This window comes from Camelus bactrianus, chromosome 16 (genome assembly GCF_048773025.1).
Source record: "Camelus bactrianus isolate YW-2024 breed Bactrian camel chromosome 16, ASM4877302v1, whole genome shotgun sequence".
NCBI lineage: Eukaryota > Metazoa > Chordata > Mammalia > Artiodactyla > Camelidae > Camelus > Camelus bactrianus.
Genome location: NC_133554.1, coordinates 3564270 through 3584357, shown reverse-complemented (window position 1 = coordinate 3584357; position 20088 = coordinate 3564270). Strand labels below are relative to the sequence as shown.

The following is a 20088-nucleotide window of genomic DNA, read 5'->3' as shown; positions in this document are numbered from 1 at the left end:
AGCTATAAAAATGACACACGTACATCTGGAGAAAACTCTAACTCGTAAAAGGCACCTGCAGCCCAGTGCTCACAGCAGCACTAGTTACGGTAGCCAAGACGTGGAAACAGCCTAAGCGCCCAGCGACAGATGAATGGGTGAAGAAGCGGCGGTATGTTTATACACGACGGATGCTACTCAGCTGTAACAAGGAATGAAGTAACGCCATGTGCAGCAGCATGGATGGGCCTGGAGACTGTCATACTAAGTGAAGTCAGAGAGAGACAAGCATCATATGTCACTTACATCTGGAACCCCCCCCAAAATGATACAGATGAACTTACTTACAAACCGGAAGTAGAGCCACAGACAGAGAGAACAAACTACAGTGACCGAAGGGGGGGGGTGAATTAGCAGTTGGGGAGTAGCAGACACGCACTCCTATATACTGAACAGATAAACAACGAGGCACTACTGTGCAGCACAGGGGACTACATTCAATGCCTTGTAATAGCCTATAACGGAATAGAATCTGAAAAGGAACATTTACGTGAGAAAAGACCACAGATAACAGGTGTGTGTGGGTGGGTGCGAGGGAGGCAGGCAGGGAGAGGGCGTGACGGGTTACGGGGAGACAGGCAGCAGACGCAGAACGCGCTGGAGAGAGCACGGCAGGAGGACGGTGCCCTCCTGAGCCACCGCACCGCAGACAGAGGTGAGAGGTGTCTCAGAAGCCCCGCCCCCAGCACCGGGGGTTCACAGAGTGGGGGGTGTTCTGAGAAGACACGCAGCTGGATGGAAACAGAGCTTGGCTGACACTCTGGTCCTCCCGCCCCCAGTTCACTTTTCTTTCCAGGATACAGCATTCTTCTCGAATCCTGGAAATGCAGTATGCTCAGGGTCTGGCCACCTGGAGGTTCCAGCTCCCTTAAAAAGTAAAGTCCATTCCTGGAGGGGAGTCCCCTTACAATCCTTTTGAAGCAGGAGAGGTACATCTCCTGATAAAGGAAGAATTGATTTTTCTTCGTCCTCTTTGGTAATTTTAACCGTGTTCTAAGACCTACAGTCCAGAAAGGGATGTGGAATTCCTGATCAAAGTGCGCAGGGCACAGCCGAGGGCGGGCGGGCAGCCCCCCCAGCTCTGCAGCGACTTCCACGCAGACCCCCATCTAAGCTCATCTGGCCCCTGATGGTCTGATAAATGATGGGTTTGAGAGCTGTGCTGCCAGCTTGTATGTGACTGCGGACAGCTGCCCCCCACGGAGCCCTCCCAATGGCCTGGAATTAGCGGTCTTTGCACAAGTGCCACTGGAGCTACGGGAAGACACGTGCCTTCCTGGCCAGGAAATGGACAAGGGAGGAGAGCGGGGAAGCTGAGAGGCTGAGGGCGTGAGGGGGAGGCCCTGACACTGTGGGAAGGCTCTCTGTTACATTTTGACAATGGTACATTTTTTTGTTTGGTTTGATTGCCTTGATTTTTCCTCCCTGTCTATTAGGTTTTGGACACAGAGGAGCTTCTGATCAATATATCTTTAAAGCTGAAAACAAGAGAAGCAACATGAAGCTGTGATTTTGTAGGGTCTGGGGCCCTGGACTGCCTGGATGTTCTTTCTAAAGTCTGCCATTGGTACCCTGCCATCTGCTTCCCTGGTTTTGAACAGCAGAAAATTACCCATATTGAATGTAGTCTGGTACAGCCATTATGGAACACAGTATGGAGATTCCTCAAAAAACTAAAAATAGACTTACCATATGATCCAGCAGTCCCACTCCTGGGCATATATCCAGAGGGAACTCTAATTTGAAAACATACATGCACCCCAACGTTCAAAGAGCACTGCATACAATAGCCAAGACATGGAAGCAACCTAAACGTCTATTGACCAATGACTGGATAGAGAAGATGTGGTATATTTATACAGTGGAATACTACTCAGCCACAAAAAAGAATAAAATAATGACATTTGCAGCAACCTGGATGGACCTGGAGATCATCATTCTAAGTGAAGTAAGCCAGAAAGAGAAAGAAAAATATCATATGATATCACTCATATGTGGAATCTAAAAAAAAGAAAAAGGACACTAATGAACTCATCTACAAAACACAAATAGACTCACAGACATAGTAAACAATTTTATGTTTACCAGGGGAAAAGGGTGGAAGGGATAAACTTGGGAGTTTTGAGATTTGCAAATGTTAGGCACTATATATAAAAATAGATGGAAAAAAACCGAAAGTTTCTTCTGTACAGCTCAGGGAACTATGTTCAATATCTTGTAATAACCTTTAATGAAAAAGAACATAAAAACGAATATATGTATATATGTGCATGACTGGGACATTGTGCTGTACACCAGAAACTGACACATTGTAACTGACTGTATTTGAATTAAAAAAGAAAATTACCTACATTCTGTCTCTCTAAGAGAACTTCCAAAATAATCACTCTTTGACATAAAATAAACCTCCACAATAACGGCATGATCGTGAAGTGAGGCACGCAGACAAAGCAAGCTTCAGGAGAGACGTCAACAAGTGTCTGTGGAGCCATCACACGTGTCACTAGGAAGGAGAAAACCGCTCCAACAGGGACACAGGTGGAGGGCGTCCCAGGGCTCTTAGACAAGAAGCACTCAGCTCAGAGTCGCACCATCTGCGAAGTCCCATGTATCGCACAGACCGATTTATTAAACTGTCCCTGAGGGCTGGCACAGTGCCACTTGTAACGTTAAACATCTGCTCTCATGACTAACGGGGCTCTGGTCCCTGGGAAGTGCTTCTCCAGACCTCCTGCTCTGTGTCTTCCAAACAAAAGATCTGAATGCTGGGGACAAACGTGGTTTTGTGTTGCTGCCAACACTGTGGATGGACATTGCTTCTGGTTTTCTGGAGGCCTGAGGGAGGGAAGGAATTAGCTGAGAGAAAACTTAGGTAACTTATCGAGTGCTTCGTGTCGGCTAGCGTGAAGTAGCTGCTTGATACAAAAGCATCGTTTGCAAGCATTACTGAGCACTCATTTCTTTGCTCTCCTCCTACTCTGATTCCTGGTCCCGGAGGTACGCACACTGTCATGGCACTCACACCAGTGACTTGGGAGGTGGAGGACACTTCGTATGTTGAGCAAACGATGCTACGCAAAGGCCCGTTAAGTGTGTGGCTCTCGGTGAAATGGATGAAGCGTGACACGGAATTCTTTCCATTGGCAACTAGATGAAAAGTGAAAGCTAGAATCGAGAATAGTTCCAATTTTATGAAAAATTTTTGACCCCAAGTGTAAGGTTTTTAGTTAGCACACATTTAAGTTTCTACTGGGGTCCAGCAGCCCTTAGGAAATGGAGCTTTGAGGATAGAATGACAACCTTCCTGCTCGCAAGGAGCTGACCATCCCAACAGAGATGTAACAGCAGACGTGGTTCAGCGGGACAGTGACGGACGGGAGTGTCTGGACGTGCAGAGGAGCAGCACCTGTCTACTTACGGAGTTTAGAGAAGACTTCATGATTGTGTGGAGACTAGAATGACGGTGAGAGTGGCTCTAACGGCCCCACTGCACGCACCGAACGCGGGTGCTGCAGGGTGGGTCTGACGGGGAGACTGCGAGCCAGTCACCGGTCACGTCACACGCCGATTCCCTTTACCATGGGTTTCCCTGTCGCCCATCAAATGGAAGAGGGGGAGGATTTCAGAAGAATCAGTGTTTGAAATGTGGAGGCGCAGAAGGTGGTGGCACATGCAGGGACTACAAGTGTCTGAGCCTCACTGGAGGATAAAGCAGGAGGGGCCCCGCAGTCCTTTTTCTCCAGGTTCCATTTACTGAAATGCCAGTGTCAGCACACACACCTTGATGTAAACGGCTGTCTGCTGCAGCACTGCTCAGAAATTCCCCAACAGGAAACAGTGTGTATGTCCATCATTCAGGGACTGGATACAAACTCCTGCTGTAACCAGGTAAAGGAACATTTTGCAATGTTGAAAAGATTGCGTTATATCTATTGCAAGTTAAGAAAGACCTTCAACATAGTATAAGCCATAAAATGACAGGATATCACCTCGCAGTTGTTAAAAACAAGCAATTAACAATACGCTTTTTTAAAATATGTTTCAGAGATTGTCAGGCTAGTGTGTCGATGGCCCCAGTTCTGCATCCCTCTGTCCTTGCCCTGTACCATGGATTCTGCAGCGTTTCCATCATGAAAGTGGAATCTGTTTTCCTCTACCTTGACACCGAGTTTGACCATGCAGCTTGCTTCAGCCAATGAGCGTTAGCAAGTGTGCAGTTATTTCAAGAAGAAATTGTACAGTAAAACCTCTTGTATATTCCACTCGTGTGCCCGGCTGTCACCGTGAGAACATGTCTGGACTAGCCTTTTGGAGGATGAAAGACAAATGGAATAAAGTTGAGTCACCCAGTCATCCCAGCAAAGACCACCCTCGATCAGCCTTGGCCAGCTGATTCCCCAGACATGTGGGCAGGACAGCCACCTGGCTGACTCACAGCTGACCACAGACACATGAGCAAGGCCGCCCAGATCAGAGAACCCTGCAGCCTTGTCAGATAAATAACTGTGGGTCTCTGAGGCTTTGTGGTAACGTTATGAAACCTGATTTTAGCCACAAACAAGTAATATGATGTATTTGTATATAATAACAGCTTACCAAAAACCTGGACAGATGCGCACCGAACTGTTAAGAGCGGTGACCTCCAGGGAGTGGAATTACTGGTCAGCTTTCAGTTCCCAACACTGACAGCACTGCTGTGCCCTGTGAGAAGTAGAACTGCTACCTCTGAGTTGGTTCATTTTCCTTCTTTAATTTATTCTTAAAATGCCAAAAGCAGAGTAGGTAAGGAAATAGGCCCTAATTCCGACAGCCTCAGGATGAAGTTGAAACAGTTACAGCACTGCCTTTGTCTGCAAAAGTTTTTGAATGGTCGGCTTTGGTTCTTGTCTGCAACACTGATGGTCTGAACATCAGCGAAGGAGTCCATCTCTATTTTAGCCCATTTTTGTAAGGATGCAGGTGGCTCCTGCTGGGGGTGAGGTCCTCGAGCTACTGATTATGTTTACTAGCAATGGGAAAAGCCACGACGAGAAAGTGTTAAGATGCTGTACACGTGAGCAGATAAGCTAAATGGCTGAGCGCGGCGATGGTGATGGTAACAGTTTGTTTTTAGCCACAGTTAAGGGCCAACCGCTATGTGATCTCAAACTCCTTGAGGCTGATCTAGTTTGGACTTTCAGATGATTCAAATAAGTGAGATATTTTATAACTACCTGGATACCGACGTGTATAGTTATTTCATTTATTCCTGCCAACTGTCCGGGAGAAGACATGATTATGGTTTAAATTTGCTAGCAAGTCTAGAAAAGAAGAAAGTACTTACAAACTATTATTGATTTGGTCAGATGATTCTCCCCATATTAAGCTACAACAAACATCGTTAACTGCCCACAAGGCATTTAAAAATAACTGTAAAATCCGAAATGTCAGAGGCCCATCCCCCGGTATGAAGCACAGAACTCAGACGTAGCAGGATGGGGAAATGGGTCAAGGTTGGGGACTAGAAGCATCTGGTTCCATTTCCTAATAATTATGTGACCCAAGAATGTCTTCTCTGTGTCTCAGTGTCCCCCTCCATTTAATGGAAATAATCAAAAGTACCACTGTTACGAAAATCAAATTCAGTCATCTGCCGCTGTCTCTGCTTCTGCCTTTAAAACAGTCAGAAGCCTGGCCAACAATCAGTCAAAACCTGGTGTACATACTACTGCTGGTGACAGTAACTCATTATTCCCTCCCCTTTCCCTGCTATGTTTTTATTTCTAATATCTGCTTAAGTGAAGACACAAAAAAATCCTCTGTATTAGGGCAGTTCTGTGATTCTCCAATCCTCTTAAATCCATAGAAAGTTCAAGGGGAAACCAACGTTTACAGATCATAACAATCCAACCACACATTCAAATATTACAAGAGCCTGGCTGAGACACATGAAATAATTTGTCCAATGTTCTATTAATCAACTAGGAACAAATCTCTCTCCCCCCTCTGTCAAGCTCTCCTCCTTAGCTTGGTGACCTCACCCCCACCAGGACTCTACCCTCTGGGCCAGAGCAACCTCTAAAATATTTCCCAACCAGCGTATGTCTGCAGAACCAGTCCGTAGTGATCATAGCTAAGAATGCTGAGGAACAGGTATTTAGATAAATAAAGTGTGTCGCTTATTCAGAGAAAAACAAGACCAGCATCCCTCCGCGCTGAGCGCGGCGAGAGCGTGGCGAGGCGGTCTTACACCTCCCGACCAAAGGCAGCCTCTGCGCCCTTCCAGGCGCCGTGCCATTCACGTGCAGAATGCACGTGGACTTTCCTTTCTACTCGGGAGCAGCTGAGTGCCGTGGAGCCCCTCCTGAGTCCAGGCTTCTGAGTCTGTCACAACCTGCTTCTTGGCTGGGCTGGTCTGCAGACTGCATTACAAGCCCCTCCACTTTGTGCACTGCTTTTGGATTCTTTGCTAATCGCCTGTTCCTCTTGAAGGGACACAAACACTGCCTTAGCCTCCCTGCCCCAGTAGGCAGGATGTTCTCGGCTTTCAGATGTCCCAGCCCTTCCAAAATACAGTCCTGATCTTGGGAAAAGAAGTAATTAGCCTGATGGTGAATAAACTGCCATTTCAGCAGTGCTTCTCACTCCTGGGTTCTGAAGTAACAGAGGCCCAAGCAGGTCAGAAAGAAGTTGAGGGCGGTTGGGTCTTAATGCCCCACGAAGCTCAAATACCACCGCTGGCACCCGAAGCTCATTAGTTCCAAGCCATCACTGCCAATGGCCCCGAGCGCTGACTCCGCTGCCATGGACACTCAGAGAAGCATTCATTAGTGTTTCAACCTCGAAGTGCCATGTATGGCCTCGAAGACCTCAGTCTCACTAGCTGACATAAACTTAAAGGAAGAGTATGTCATGCACTAAAGTAAGGGAAAGCGGGGATAGAAAAGTTCACCAAAATCCATTTTGTGGGGTCTCTATAAAGACAAAAGTTCTTCTTATCATTCTTCTTGGAAGACCCTTGGCATGTTATTCTGGGCAGTGCTCCCCCCTCCTTGGTAGTCCCAGCAAAGAAGTGGTTTTAGATCTCTGGGTACAACCGCCCTCTGCTACTGACATCCGGGGAGGGACAGCCCTTTGCTGGAGACCGTCCTGTGTACTGCAGGGTCTGAGCGGCATCCCTGACCTCCACCCACTAGATGCCAGTAGCATCCTTCCCCCACCGCTGGGGCACGACAACAACCAGAAGTGTCTCCTGAGGGAGCGTGAATCGCCCCTTGCCAAGAACCACTGTTCAGAAGATTGTCACCTACATTGAGAAGAATAGAATACAATAAAATATGACAGGATTAAAACTACCAGACAGAGGAACGTAAGAGCAAGTATTCTTTCTTGAACATGCATTTCATACTTTGTATGCATAAGCATATAAATAACGTGGGTCATGCTGACCAGCACTGACAGACCACCCTGCGCTCACAAAGCAGTTACCCACCCGTGCTGCTGAGAGGTAGGTGTTAGTCTCCCACTTCAAAAATTCCTAATTTTTTCCCAAAAAGTTATTGCGTGCTTTTGTTTGGCTGTTTTAAATTTAGTATGGTTTTCTTTCAACCGCTAATAATGACTTTGTCTTCTACCTTATTAAGACAATCGACAGTCGTGGTAATTTATCTCTACTTGAGACTTACAAATTATCAAACAGCATCACAGGTCACCCAGCAGATTGTGCTGAAGGAAAATGTGTGAAGCCAAAACCTGGCCCCCTCACCACAGGGTCGACCACCTATTTTAGGAGACAGTCTGTCAAACAATGTCTACTTATAGAGTCTAACTTTGTAGACAGATCACAGTTAGCCGATGAATATCAAGTCATACAAGAAATGCTATCTGCTCCCTAGGGATGTATGAAGTACACACATACAAACTGAAACGAGTATACAATTAACAGTGTACAATGGTAAACGATCCCAGAGCTGTTGTATGTCAAGCTTCCTAGATTACCCCCCCAAAAAGAGTGACAACAGAAGATGGTGCTCTTAGTTTTGGCCACATCACCCTAGAACCCAGAAGTGAAGGACAAGTTCTCAAGCTGAAACAGAAGTCCAGAACGAGCTAGAAGTGCCGCGCATTTGGAAATGCATCAGAAATGGGCTGAGACAGGGATCAGAAGCGAGAGGCGTGGCCAACAGTGAGAAGCTACACGTAACGGAGAAAGGAGGAACTGGGTCTCAGGGTTAGAATCCAAGACTCTAGAATCATCTAAAAGACTCTAGATTCAAGCGAAAGACCAAGAGTTCTGTCTGTCTTCCTCTTACATTAGTTCCTTTCTAGAAGAAAAGTGATGTCAAGATCTGACTATGGAATTACATAGAAAGCAGGTGAAATAAGGAAAAGACAAAGAATCAGGTTGGTTTCTCGAGAAGGAAACAGAGCCCGTAACTGAGACAAAGGATGTAGCAACTGACGGACAAAGGAGCGGAGGAGCAGGGCGGTGCCAGTGAAAAACAAAGTCGGCGGTAGGGAGTCCTTTCAAAAAGTGGTCCTGGTCAACAGTATCAGAAGCCAGATGCTGCAAGGACGGCGAGGGCTGGTGGATTCGGCAACCGGTGGATGGCTGTTGCCCAAGGAGAGAACAGGGTCCCCCACAGTGAGGAGGGTGTTTTCACATAAAGACAGAGGAGAGTGGTGGTACAAGGAGAAATCTCTCAGTTTTCTCTCAGTAGCATTCTGTCTGCTTTTGTTTGGTTGTTTTAAATTTAATTTGGGTTGCCTTTCAATAACTGATGTCTTTGTGTTTCCTGCAGACAGTTTTGGTGACTTGGGTCTTTCAACGGATAATTTATTTCAGGTATATAGATGGTCTGTGACTTACGATGGTTGAACCTATGATTTTCTGACCTGACATCCTGCAAAAGCGATACACGTTCAGTGGAAACCGTATCTGGAATTTTGAATTTGGACCTTCCCCCAGGCGAGTGACAAGTGGTACTGTGCACTCTGGTGACACTGACCAGGACAGCCGCACGGTCACCAGCGTGGACAAGCCGTGTGCTTACAGCCACGCTGCACCCAGACAGCGGTTCTGTTTCTCACTTTCAGTGCCGTAGTCAACCCACTATGTGAGATACTCAGCACTTTATTATCAAAGAGGCTTTGTGCTTGATGATGTTCCCCAAATGCAGGTTCACGGGAGTGTCCTGAGCACACGTGAGGCAGGTGAAGCTGATCATGATGTTGGGTGGCTGAGATGTAGTCAATGCGTTTTAAACTTAGGACATTTTCAACTTTTGATGGGTTTATTGGGATGTAATCCTATCATAAGCTGAGGAAGTTCTGTGTTTTAAATTCACTACTGTAGAGTTTTCTAATTTGATATTTTTGACCATATCTATTCTCATTGTTCATTTAGTTAGGTTTCACTCCTTTTCTAGTTTCTGCATTTGAATGAATTTAATTGAATGTTGACTTTAATTGATTTTACTCTTTTCTAACTTGATATTAAAACACATAGGAACTTGAATTCACTCTTCTTCCATCACTTACTGTACAAGTAATACAGGCATTTATCATTTGGCTCTTATCTAAGTGATCTCTTACTGAAGATTAGATTTCCTCTTTATTGAAGAAAACAGGTTTTAATCTTGTAGTTTTGTTAATTTTACATTTCCTCTTATTACTTCTCACTTGTAGTCAAAGTGTGAGTTTTAACATTATTTAAACTTTCAGGAAACATGTTCTTTGTGGCCAATTATAAATGTTTTTATAAAATTTCCAGACTTTTGGAAAGGGCCTCTCTTTTGTTTGTAGGATAGGTAACTTTCTAATACCTATTTATTTTATCAAAATAAATTGCATTTTTGAGAGTTCTATACACTTACCCATATTTTCTCAATAGCTTTGGCAAAGATTCAGACAGATGTATTAGAAACTTCTGCTAGTGCTGTGATACGTTTAACCACCTCACACACGTTCTGAGTTGCATCAGTGCCAAGTCCCTGGTTTTGATGTTGTACTATCCCCAGGCACGCTCACACTGAGGGAAGCTGGGGGAAGGGTGCACAGGGGCTTTCTCTTTATTTGGAATCCTGTAAATCTATAATTATTTCAAAACAGAATGTGAAAAGGAAAAGAAAAACATCAAAAATTCTGAGGGCATTTCTGCCAGCTTTCACTTTCTCTTTCGATGCTGAGTGGTTGCATTCACCCAGCGCATAAAGGTTCATGAAAACTAAGCCCTGGGTCGCACTCCTGATGATGGAAGACGGGTCCTTCTGTTTCGCTGGAAGTCTTTGACCTGGAGCGTCACCCTGCCCGGCGCAGGTCTGGCCCCCCGGCACCGTGCTCTTTACGTGTGCCTGGGCACGTCTGCGCACCTGATGGGTCAGCTCTGACCACTCTCATATTTGTAAACATCATTTCATATTGTTTCAGTGTGTCTTATAAACAACAAATCGCCACGGGTTATAATTCCCTGTCTTACTACGTAACTGGAGTTCACTGGTTTTTATTATGACGCCTGACTTTCCTTCTTAACTGTTTGAGGTCACTGGGATGATTACCAGTCACTAAGTCCTGACGCTCTTCTTCAGAACAGAGCTCAGCAACGCGAGGCCGATGCCTGCCGAGATGCATTTTGGGGACGACAGCTAATGCTAACCTCATTTTCTTTTCAGGGAACCCGTTTTGGTCATCTAGATGATTGTAGGGTTTTGTTTCATTTTGTTTTTTCCTCTTTCATCCTTTGATAAAACTTTTCCCTTTGGAATCAGGATTCACTGGGGCCATTTTCATTACTTTTGCATAGTATTCAGTTAATCTTTTCAGCTGAAAACCGAACTCTTGTTGAGAAAACAAGCAAGAGACTCTTCTCAAGCTCTCTCCTATTTAATGCTGAAACTCCGTATTGCAGGGAACACGAGGGAGGACGTTCATTCTGATTCCTCCGGCAGGTTATGCTCTTGTAACAGACAAGGCTCATGTTTGATGGGGTTTCTGCCCACGGACCTTCAGGGCACCAGAGACGAATCTACATTTGTCTATATCTAGGGCTGAGCCGGCTTCTGTTTTTTTCTGAGTTGCTGTTGAAATCTGGGAGGGCCAGAGGAAGGGGGAAGAGAAATGGTATCTGTTTTCTGGGATTCACTTTGTCAAGTGAAAAACCAAATGAACAGTCCACCAGGAGGAGATGGGGGGTGGACACAAGAGAGCTGAGACCTGAAGCAGCCGTGGGAGCTCCCACCTGCCGCTGGAGGGGAGGGGCCTGCCCTGCCGGCGGATGTGAAGGCTGCTGGTGGGTGGAGGCCAAGTGCACCCCTAGTCACTGCGCTGCACACATCCTCCCTCAGGTCCTGGCACCTGAGCCGAGGGGTCTGCAGGTGGCTCCGCTGCGTCCGTCCCAGGCCACACCTCCTTTGGCCGGCCCCGGCCGGAGCGCCCTTCCCTCCTGCAGGCCGTCCTGCGCTGTGTCTTAGCGAGGCTGTGACAGTCTTGGGCGCGCGGGTTGTGCCGCGCTCCTGCCCTGATGCTGCTTTTCCTTAGCGCAGCTGTTTCTTCCGGCGTTTCATGGGGCCTTTGAGACAAGGGGAGACTTCGTTCACGTGACCAGGCGGACCAGGACCCATTTTAACTTTCGTGTTTCCCAGTGTCTGGTTGGCCTGGGACTGGCTTTCTTTCCCTCAAGGTAGGAGAAGACATGGACTCTCCTCACCGAGGATGTGAGACGGGCCCGAGGGAGGTGAAGGGCCACAGGCAGAGCTAGCTAATTCCCCACGGGGGCCCTTGGGGCCCCCTCGCTGTGCTTCTGGCTGGGTGCCTGACAGCTCCGGGGACCAGGACCCCACCCTCAGGGACCTCCTGCCCACCGCCTGTGCCCCGAAGCCGCCTGCCCCGCTTCCACCCCTCCCGTCCCGGGAGCTGGAGGGAGAGCAGGTCCACCCAGACTGAGGCTGGGCAGCCGGGGTCCGTGCTCCTGTCCCTGCTCAGGTCCATCCTTCTCCACTGACTGCTTTCTCCCTTTCCTGCCTGGGCTTTGAAACGCAAAACAGAGGCCTCCAGTGTCTGCAAAATGACACTTTAGGGGGAGGGGAGAGAGGGAGTGAGCATGAAAAAGAAAAAGAATGCTCAGGGGACACAGAGTTGATTCTGTCTAATTATACTTTTAAAGTCCCCCTAATTGCTCTGTTTAATTATTGATGTGGAAAGCGTTTCCTTTTAGGGAGCTGAGTAACCAAGAGCCCTCAGGACCAGGAAGACAGGCGTCACCGGCTTTGGGCTTGGTGACTACAGCAGATCCCACCCTAGAGAGGGCGGACCCCTGCGGGAGGAGGTAGCCCCGCCCACCGCCAGCGCACAGCGCCTCACAGGCGCCCAGAGTCTTGGCGGGTGCATCTCAAAGGACCTGGGAGCCCAGCAGCTCCTGCGAAGGGCGACCAATAAACAGAAAGGGAAACACACTTCGCTGCCAGGGACTCCCACTCTGCCTGTTGGTTTTCTTCCTTCTGTGAACGAAGGTTTGTTCAGACTCCCGGCTACTGCTGCCGCGGGCTGTCTTCATGGGTTCAGCCCCCCTTCATTACCTGTAATGATCTGGGGACCTCGAGTCACAAAAGCCCAATATTTAAAGTGTCAATACAGGTTTTGTCTTTTTCTTACTGTGGGCCTAGTGCAGATATGACTAATAATTTCCTCATTCTCTTACTCGACATCCATCAGCATTCATTCCCTTGGCCCCCAGGAAAAGGCAGTGCCTCCTGGGGTGGCCGGATAAATGGATACTTGAATGTCACTGGAATGAGGGAACAGGACTGGGAATGGTTGGACTGATCTAGTAGATCCTGATTTGGGGTTCGATTCAGCTAGGATCCTGCAATGAAGGAAATCCGGTGTCTCCGTTTCCTCACCTGTAAAATGCAGAGGCACCACCGCGTGGCCTCTGAAGTCCCTTCCCATCACCCTCTGGGTACGCAGGTCAAAGAGCACAAACTCTGATGAGCAGCAACAAGGCGGAGGACAGAGGTGAGCTGCCTGCTCCTCTTCAGGAAAGGGCCTGCTGCCCAGCCCAGTCGGGTGTGGCCAGCTGACAGGCCCCAGCTGTCGGGAGTCCTCACTGTCCATCTCACTGCCAAGTCCAGACTTTTTGCTCCAGGCGGCTCTCGGTCAGACTGGACAAGGTGGTGACGGAAGCCTGGCCCGGTCTGCCCGGGCTGGGACCCCTCTGATGTGCAGCTTTGCTCCAGGTCTCCTTGCTGGGGCTGGCAGAGACTGGGCGGCGTTGGGTCTGCCCAGTCCTGCTTCCTCCCCGTCTCCTCTCCAAGTGGCCCCTCCAAGCCACCTTTTACACTCCCAGCTCCTCTGCAGGACCTAGTCCCTGGAGAACCCAAATGGTGACAGAGGAATGAGTTGTAGACAAGATGGCATAAGACTCAGGAAAGGATGTGATGAACCAACCACAGGGGAAAGCTAAGTCACCAAGGGAGTGGTGTTTGAGGTCTCCTTTGATGAATGAGTCGGGGTTTAATGGGTAGAAAAGAAGCAAATAGGCATTTCAAGCAAAGGAGTGGGCCCAGCATAGGCACAAAGGCGCGACGATAGAAGGGAGCAGGGTGTGGGCCAGGCCGCGCGGGGAACGGAGCTCCGCGGATGCAGGGCTGGGAGCGGGGGTGGCTGGACTGACACAGCCGGAAAGCACAGGGTCCGAGACACGCAGCTGTCACGAGTGCCCCGTCTGTACAGGCCTACTGGTCTGTGGACTCTGATGCGGGGAAATGGTAACCCTGGGGCAACAATGTGCTACCCGGAGCAGTAAGATACGGAAAATTGCACAGCACAGTACCTTTGACAGCCTGAGAAAAGATACTCTACTTCCACGCAGGTGGTTTCCTTGAACACACAGCCCCTGCTATTTGTTAGGGAGAAAGTGCATTGCTTGTCCCGCGTTAGAGCACAATCATAACAGTGATCTGTCATGTAGAAGGCAGTCTCCAGGCCCATGTTGTCAAGAAAGAAATTGGCAGGGAATATTCCTACCCCCATCTACTCATTCAGGAGAAAAAAAGGACCTGCCCCCTGGATCCTAAAATAACTTCCTTAAGGCTGTCATCACAGTCTAGCAGTGAAGTTTATCCATCCTAACAAAGGTTTCATTTTATAAGTCACAATCTGATCCCAAACTGTATTCCAAGGAACACTGTCCTAGGGGTTTTCATTGTCACGTGGGAAACACTGCCCATGACAAATCCCATTTACTTGTCACAGTGAGCCTTAGAAACACAGCTCTTAAAGGTCCACCACGAAAAAAGCCGTTTAAGTTTGTTGACTTCATTCTCCACTCGTATTTGACCACAGAATCCTCCTACGTTTATAAGAGCCGCCAACACTACAGAAGCCACGCTATAGGGAAGTACGTTTCTGCGGGCTGACTGAGGATTTCAAAAGCACTTCATATCAAAGTGTGATGGTAGTAAACAAAGTAACTGCTTTCACAAAATTGCACCTTTTGCCCTTGACCTTGGTGCCTCTGGACGCAAGGATAAAAGTAAAGGGGTTTTGTTCCCAGCTTGCTGTGTGCTTGGTCCTTCCAACTGGTCACTGTGTGGAAAGCCCAGTGAACGGTGGGACCAGGAATATGAAATGTACTCTTTCTGTGGTAGGCAGAAAAGCTGACAGCCGGACGCACACACTGAAGCATAACTGCGAAGTTCCGGGCCTGAGGTTTGCTGAGTTGCCAGTCATCTATTGAAAGAGCCTCCTATTCCGCGTAAGAGCGGCCCTGGCGCTTCTGGCCCCTCAGCAGTGTGTGTCTGGTAAACACAACCAAGGCACTGCTGAGCGCTTCCCTCCGATCAGTCAAGCCCCTGTTTCTGAGGTCACTTCAGCGTCATCTAGAATTCGAGAGAATCCGTCTACTGCACAAACCTGAATTTCTTGATTAATTCAATCAAATCTTTAGGGACTAAAGCATAAAAAGATGGCTGCGTAATTTTAACACGGCTTCTCTCCCAAGTGAATTCAAGGCAAAGCATGGATAGAGTGTTCAAAGAATGGCCAGATCCTTAGACACACTCATTAGTAAATAGCTCACCTTCAAAATCCAGAACCCAGGGCTGCATTTTAAATTTTCAATCCATTTTTGCTATAGGTGCACTTCCTGAGTGGCCAGCTGCCCTCACATGTGACATTTCCTCCCATTAGAACAGGAGTTTGCAAATGACAGCTGTGTATGTGGGGGTGGAGTGGAGGTGCTGATCCCACCCACATCCCACTATCTGAGAGGAAAAGTAAATGGGTTTTGTACCCTTTAAAGTGTTGCAGGCAGGAGAGACCTCTTTGAATGTTATAAACTTGAATAAGGAAAAAGTCCCTTCTTTTTCCCTGCCCTCCCCACTCTGTTCCCAGCATCTTTGTTTGAACGAGTCTCAAAAAACATGTAAATCTTGGCCCAGACTAAGCAAATCACCTTAAAAAGGAAGGTTAGAGAACTGTTTATTATTTGAAATGTCTCTCCCTAGACCTCATTTTTGATAAATTGGCTTCAGCTTCATTACTTCGTGATATGTCTCCTTTGACATTTAATTATACTTACTCCAAACACATTAACCGAATCAGTCTGAACAGCTTCTTATTAATATGCAAATTTCTCCTTTGAAAACCCATGAATCTGTGAAAAATCTCTTTAGGCTTCCATTAAACCCACTCAGGAAGTTGTATACCTCACACAGACACTCGCTTCATTCACCGACGCAGTGATTCAGCGTTTACTAGCCGTCTGCGTTAACTATTCTGGCCACATCAAGGGGAGGTGGTAGGAAAGAGGAACCCAGTGGGATTCAGAAGCTGAACACTTAAAAGATGAATGAGCAGAAGGCCAGGCCTGAATTAGCAGCTGTAACTAGAGTTGAAAATCGAGCTTCTTTGCAGACACAATCAGCCGGACGAGCTGAAGCAGCCCCCTCTGTGGCGGAGAAGCCGGGCCTGCCAGCGAGTGACTTCTCTGGCAACTGCCCAGATGGCTGGAGCGGGGGCAGCTGAAGTGGGACCTGCAGCGGCCTCCTGTGTGCAGACAGAACTCTGTGCATGCAAGCGTGCTCCTGGGCGCATGTGTGCATTTGCAATCACATTTGCGAGAGACCTGGTTGTCCAGTAACAGGGGGACACAGAGACACCCTTCTAGTTTGCAGAGGCACAAGACCAGAGGGGACCACTCGGAAGTTCAGGCTTCAGACTGGCAAAAGCACGGTCCGGAAGCTGTTGGGGGCAGAAGCAAGTTCCAGAAGAGGAAGCCAGAGTTCCTAAAATCAGGAAAAGAAGGCTGTGCCCCAGGAGCAAGCGGGAATCCTGGCATCGAGGAGATGGAGGCAAGATGGTGGGGAAGAGAGTTTTCCAGGAGGATCCGAAGCCTGAGGGGACAGGAGGAGAGGAACAAGGAAAGACCAATGTAGAAAAGGAATCTGGAGATCCAGCATTTAAGAGAGAATTAAGGAATTCTTTGCTACTGGTTGACAGGATACTCAAGATGGGGAAAGACAGCCATTCTCTGTCATCCTCGGACAAAGTGCGAAATCTGGAGCGTCTGGGTAGCTGAAGATAAGAGTATCAAAAAGCAGCGGGCTGGATTCGGGGTCTGGCAGTTTTATAATCTTGGTGGCTTTGACTATTTCCAAGAAATACTTGCAACTAGTAAGCAATATACTGACATACCTGCTTTGCGCCTCATGACGAAAGCGGAGGAACTATAACAGGTTCTTTTTGGTGACATCTGTGATCTTATCTGAATAATCTCAACCTCTGTAGACCCCATCTCATCATTTTAGCAAAGAGAGTATTTTTTTTAAAGGCAATGGTGCCTATTCCATCCTTTTCTCAGGGATGCTGTAAGGATTAAATTGAATGAAATGTGTCCTGGAGTGGGGAGGGGCTCTACACTGAAGAGATGTCTACACACGTGAACTTACTATACATAATAGTTTCTCCTTTACACACTAGCCTTACGGATGATCTCAACTACTCAGCAGGAATAAACCGCTTAATAAGGAGAGCAGGGAAAGAGCTAGTATTTATTGCGTCCTGTCATGAGCCAGGTAGAACTTAAGGTGATTTTTATAAATTACTTCACTTTATCTTTTATAGCAACCTTGAAGGAAAAGGGGGGAAATGCCACTGTCCTAAGTCCCGTCTGGAAGGGAAAGTTCTGGAACACAGACCTTGCTTTAAAAGAGTTTCCAGACTTTAAAAGGAAAGACAAAAAAATTATTGAACTTATTTTTAAGGCAGAAGGAACTCCCTCTGTGTTGGTCATCTGAGGTTGATTTCATCGATTGCAAATGGGTTAAGTCAAAATAATCGATAATGTTGGCATCTGATCGTATTGAGATACAAAAGATGTTACCTGCATAGAAGCAACTTCCTGTAGATACAGCCTGTAAACCGATCAAAGAGGACAAATAACCAAAACAAGAAACAACTCATTAAGTAATGAATGCTGTGAAAGAGGACTGTAACTAGATATAAGGATCTTTTCTTGCTTGTTTAAAATTCCTGCCTTATATTTAATGCAACAAATCAGAAAAAAGATTCTAGAATAGTTCCTCTGAGAACATTGTAACAGATAAAGCAAGCTAGAAGGAGAAACCAGGATGGACTTGGTGTTTTTGAGAAAACCAACCAGAAATGTCTACGTTGGTACCGTCCTTTTCTCAGCCCAACAGTGACAGCGTGTGACTTGTCTTCTTCTTGCCCGGAGAGACAGAGGGCATGGAGGATAAACACATGACCCGGGGGTCAGTGAGTCGAGTCGGGTCCAAATCCTGGCTGTGTCACTTAGTGGCTGTGCCAACTTGAGTTTTTGTTCCTATAAGTGGCTTACGGCCTGATTTAGAGCTGCTGAGAGAATTCAAAGAAGGTAAAGTATTTACGGCACTTGGAGCGAGTAGTTGTCACAAATGATCACTACTGCCGTTAAGCAGCCCTCGAGGACGGACACGTTCTACTGCACTCTGCATTCTGCACCTGAACAGGTGCTCTCAGCACACATAGTCTATTCTCATCCTTCCCAGCACATGTGTTCCACAAAGTCCTGCGGATGCTCAGTTAGTGGATACTGAACCATGATCTTATGGGAAAACAGGGTTAGGTTCTCATGAGCCTCTGGTCACATTTTCATTAATCAACCAATACATAACCTTGTTATATGTGTGTTTCTGTTTAAAAACACCTCATCGTGACACATCCTGTTGATCCATTCATATTGAACTCACAGCCAACTGCACTGTAACTCATGCCTGAACAAAGCGCATCTAACACAGGGATTTCCTCCACAGAGCACATCACCCTGGCCTTAGGACAGCACTCCAGCGCTGTGCTTAGGGGCCAACTTAAACAGCGAAATCTCCAGCAAAAAGCACAGAACTGTGAAGAGTGCGGCACTGAACAGACCACACAAAAGGACACCTGTTCACAGTGTGAGCTGAAACAGGAAGGCAGAGTGCTGCTGCTTTCTGTGACCCAGGTGGGAACCCACGACCAGGGTGACTCAAGTTCTTGTGCTCTGTGCATGCCCAAAAGTGCCCGTGCAAGCGCTGCATTAAAACCCGGGGGGCTGCAAGCACAGTTCAGCAAGTAGGTGAACTCACAAATACAGATCTGTGAAGAGCGAAGGCCAACTGTATTTGTTACTGGGTGAATAGAAAGTGAAAAGGAAAACTTGTAAAAGCAGGCCAGGTGCACTGCAGGACTTCTCCTCTTCCAAATCAGGTTTTCTCCTCTTACCAACAAAGCAAAACACCTTTAGGTCAGGAACACACGTATTCACATAAGATGGCAAGTTGATGCCAAATTGCCTTCCCAATGCTAAAAAATGGCTTTACTGACTCACTGTGTATTCCCTGGGGCATGAAAAGGGGAAAAGATCTGCAGAATTATCTTAGATTCTCTCATCAAGACCAGAAACTAAAATATCAGCATATTTTTCTGATGACTCCAGAACCTTCCCTAAAGGACCCAGAGAACCACAGAGTCGTTCATTTTGCAGCTGCTGGACACAAAATGATGCTTCTCAGAACTCACATGCCAAATCTGCATGCTCAGGTTCTGTGGTCCTTTCATGGTTAACACAAGGAAAGTTATATTTCATCCTGTCCTTATTTGTCATAACCCAGAAGTCCAACTTCAGAGCCCAGCCTTAAAGAAGGCACTTGGGTTTCAGGGTCTCCTTCCAGACACATAAACCTCCCAAAGTCGCTCACCAAGTCAGTTCCAAGATAAATGAGCTTATGCTATGTTTTTAAGTTTCTGCTTGGGGACAAAAAAGGTTTAAGTTGTTTAAAAAAAAGGGGGGGGGGTAACACAAAGACTTAATTTTCAGTGCAACTGAATGGACTTGGTTTTACTTTATAGATATGAGAAAACCCATTCTATTTTTAACCTAAGGTCTCTTTTGCTTTATGAGAAGTGGCCCCCACTTTCTGCTGCCCACCGGCTGAGCACCCAAGAGGGTCCACAGACCTCTGTGCACGGATGATGGTTTGAAGAACAGGTCGGGAGAGTCCTTTGGACTGAAGGCTTGAATTTCATAACAGAGAGAAGATCCGACTTAGTAATAATGTTGCTAACTGACCCCACCAATGCCCCCCACTCCCCGCCACCTGCAACAAGGGGAGAACTGCCAATCACGTCCAGTCAGTTTCACGCATGGAAACTGAACCCTCCAAATGAGAAGCCTCTCATCCCAGTCACAGAGTCAGGAGGGGCTTTGTGGGCATCAGACCTGCCACCGCACAGGGTCCGTGCTCAGAAGGGCCCCGCCCTCTGGGCAGTGCTCTGCTGTTGCGCCTAAAAATTATCAATAACTTTTTTAACAAGGACCCCTTCATTTTCATTTTACATTGCTCCCCGTGAATGACCCACCTGGTCCTGCAGGGAGCTAGTTTCTGGCTGAGGGAGGACTCCACAGATTCCTGGTCCAGGCTTTCTCCCAGTTGCCCGCAGCGGCCCCAGACGGGGTCTGTGGGCTCGCTCACCACGCAGGCTCCTGTGGGGCGTCAGCTCTGTGCCACAAGAACCCCTCAATCATCCCGGGGT

General features: G+C 47.4%; 1 protein-coding gene and 1 long non-coding RNA gene across 3 annotated transcripts in view; one reads left to right on the top strand and one right to left on the bottom strand.

Moving 5' to 3' along the window:
• LOC123612080 (uncharacterized) overlaps positions 1-2286 on the top strand; it is a 249017-nt gene extending 246731 nt beyond the window's left edge. For both annotated transcript variants that reach the window (XR_012499357.1, XR_012499356.1), the window contains exon 6: positions 1476-2286. This is a non-coding gene — a long non-coding RNA (uncharacterized LOC123612080). The remainder of the gene's footprint in view (positions 1-1475) is intronic.
• HS3ST3A1 (heparan sulfate-glucosamine 3-sulfotransferase 3A1) overlaps positions 1-20088 on the bottom strand; it is a 75114-nt gene that overhangs the window by 10988 nt on the left and 44038 nt on the right. The gene's annotated exons all lie outside the window — the stretch shown is intronic.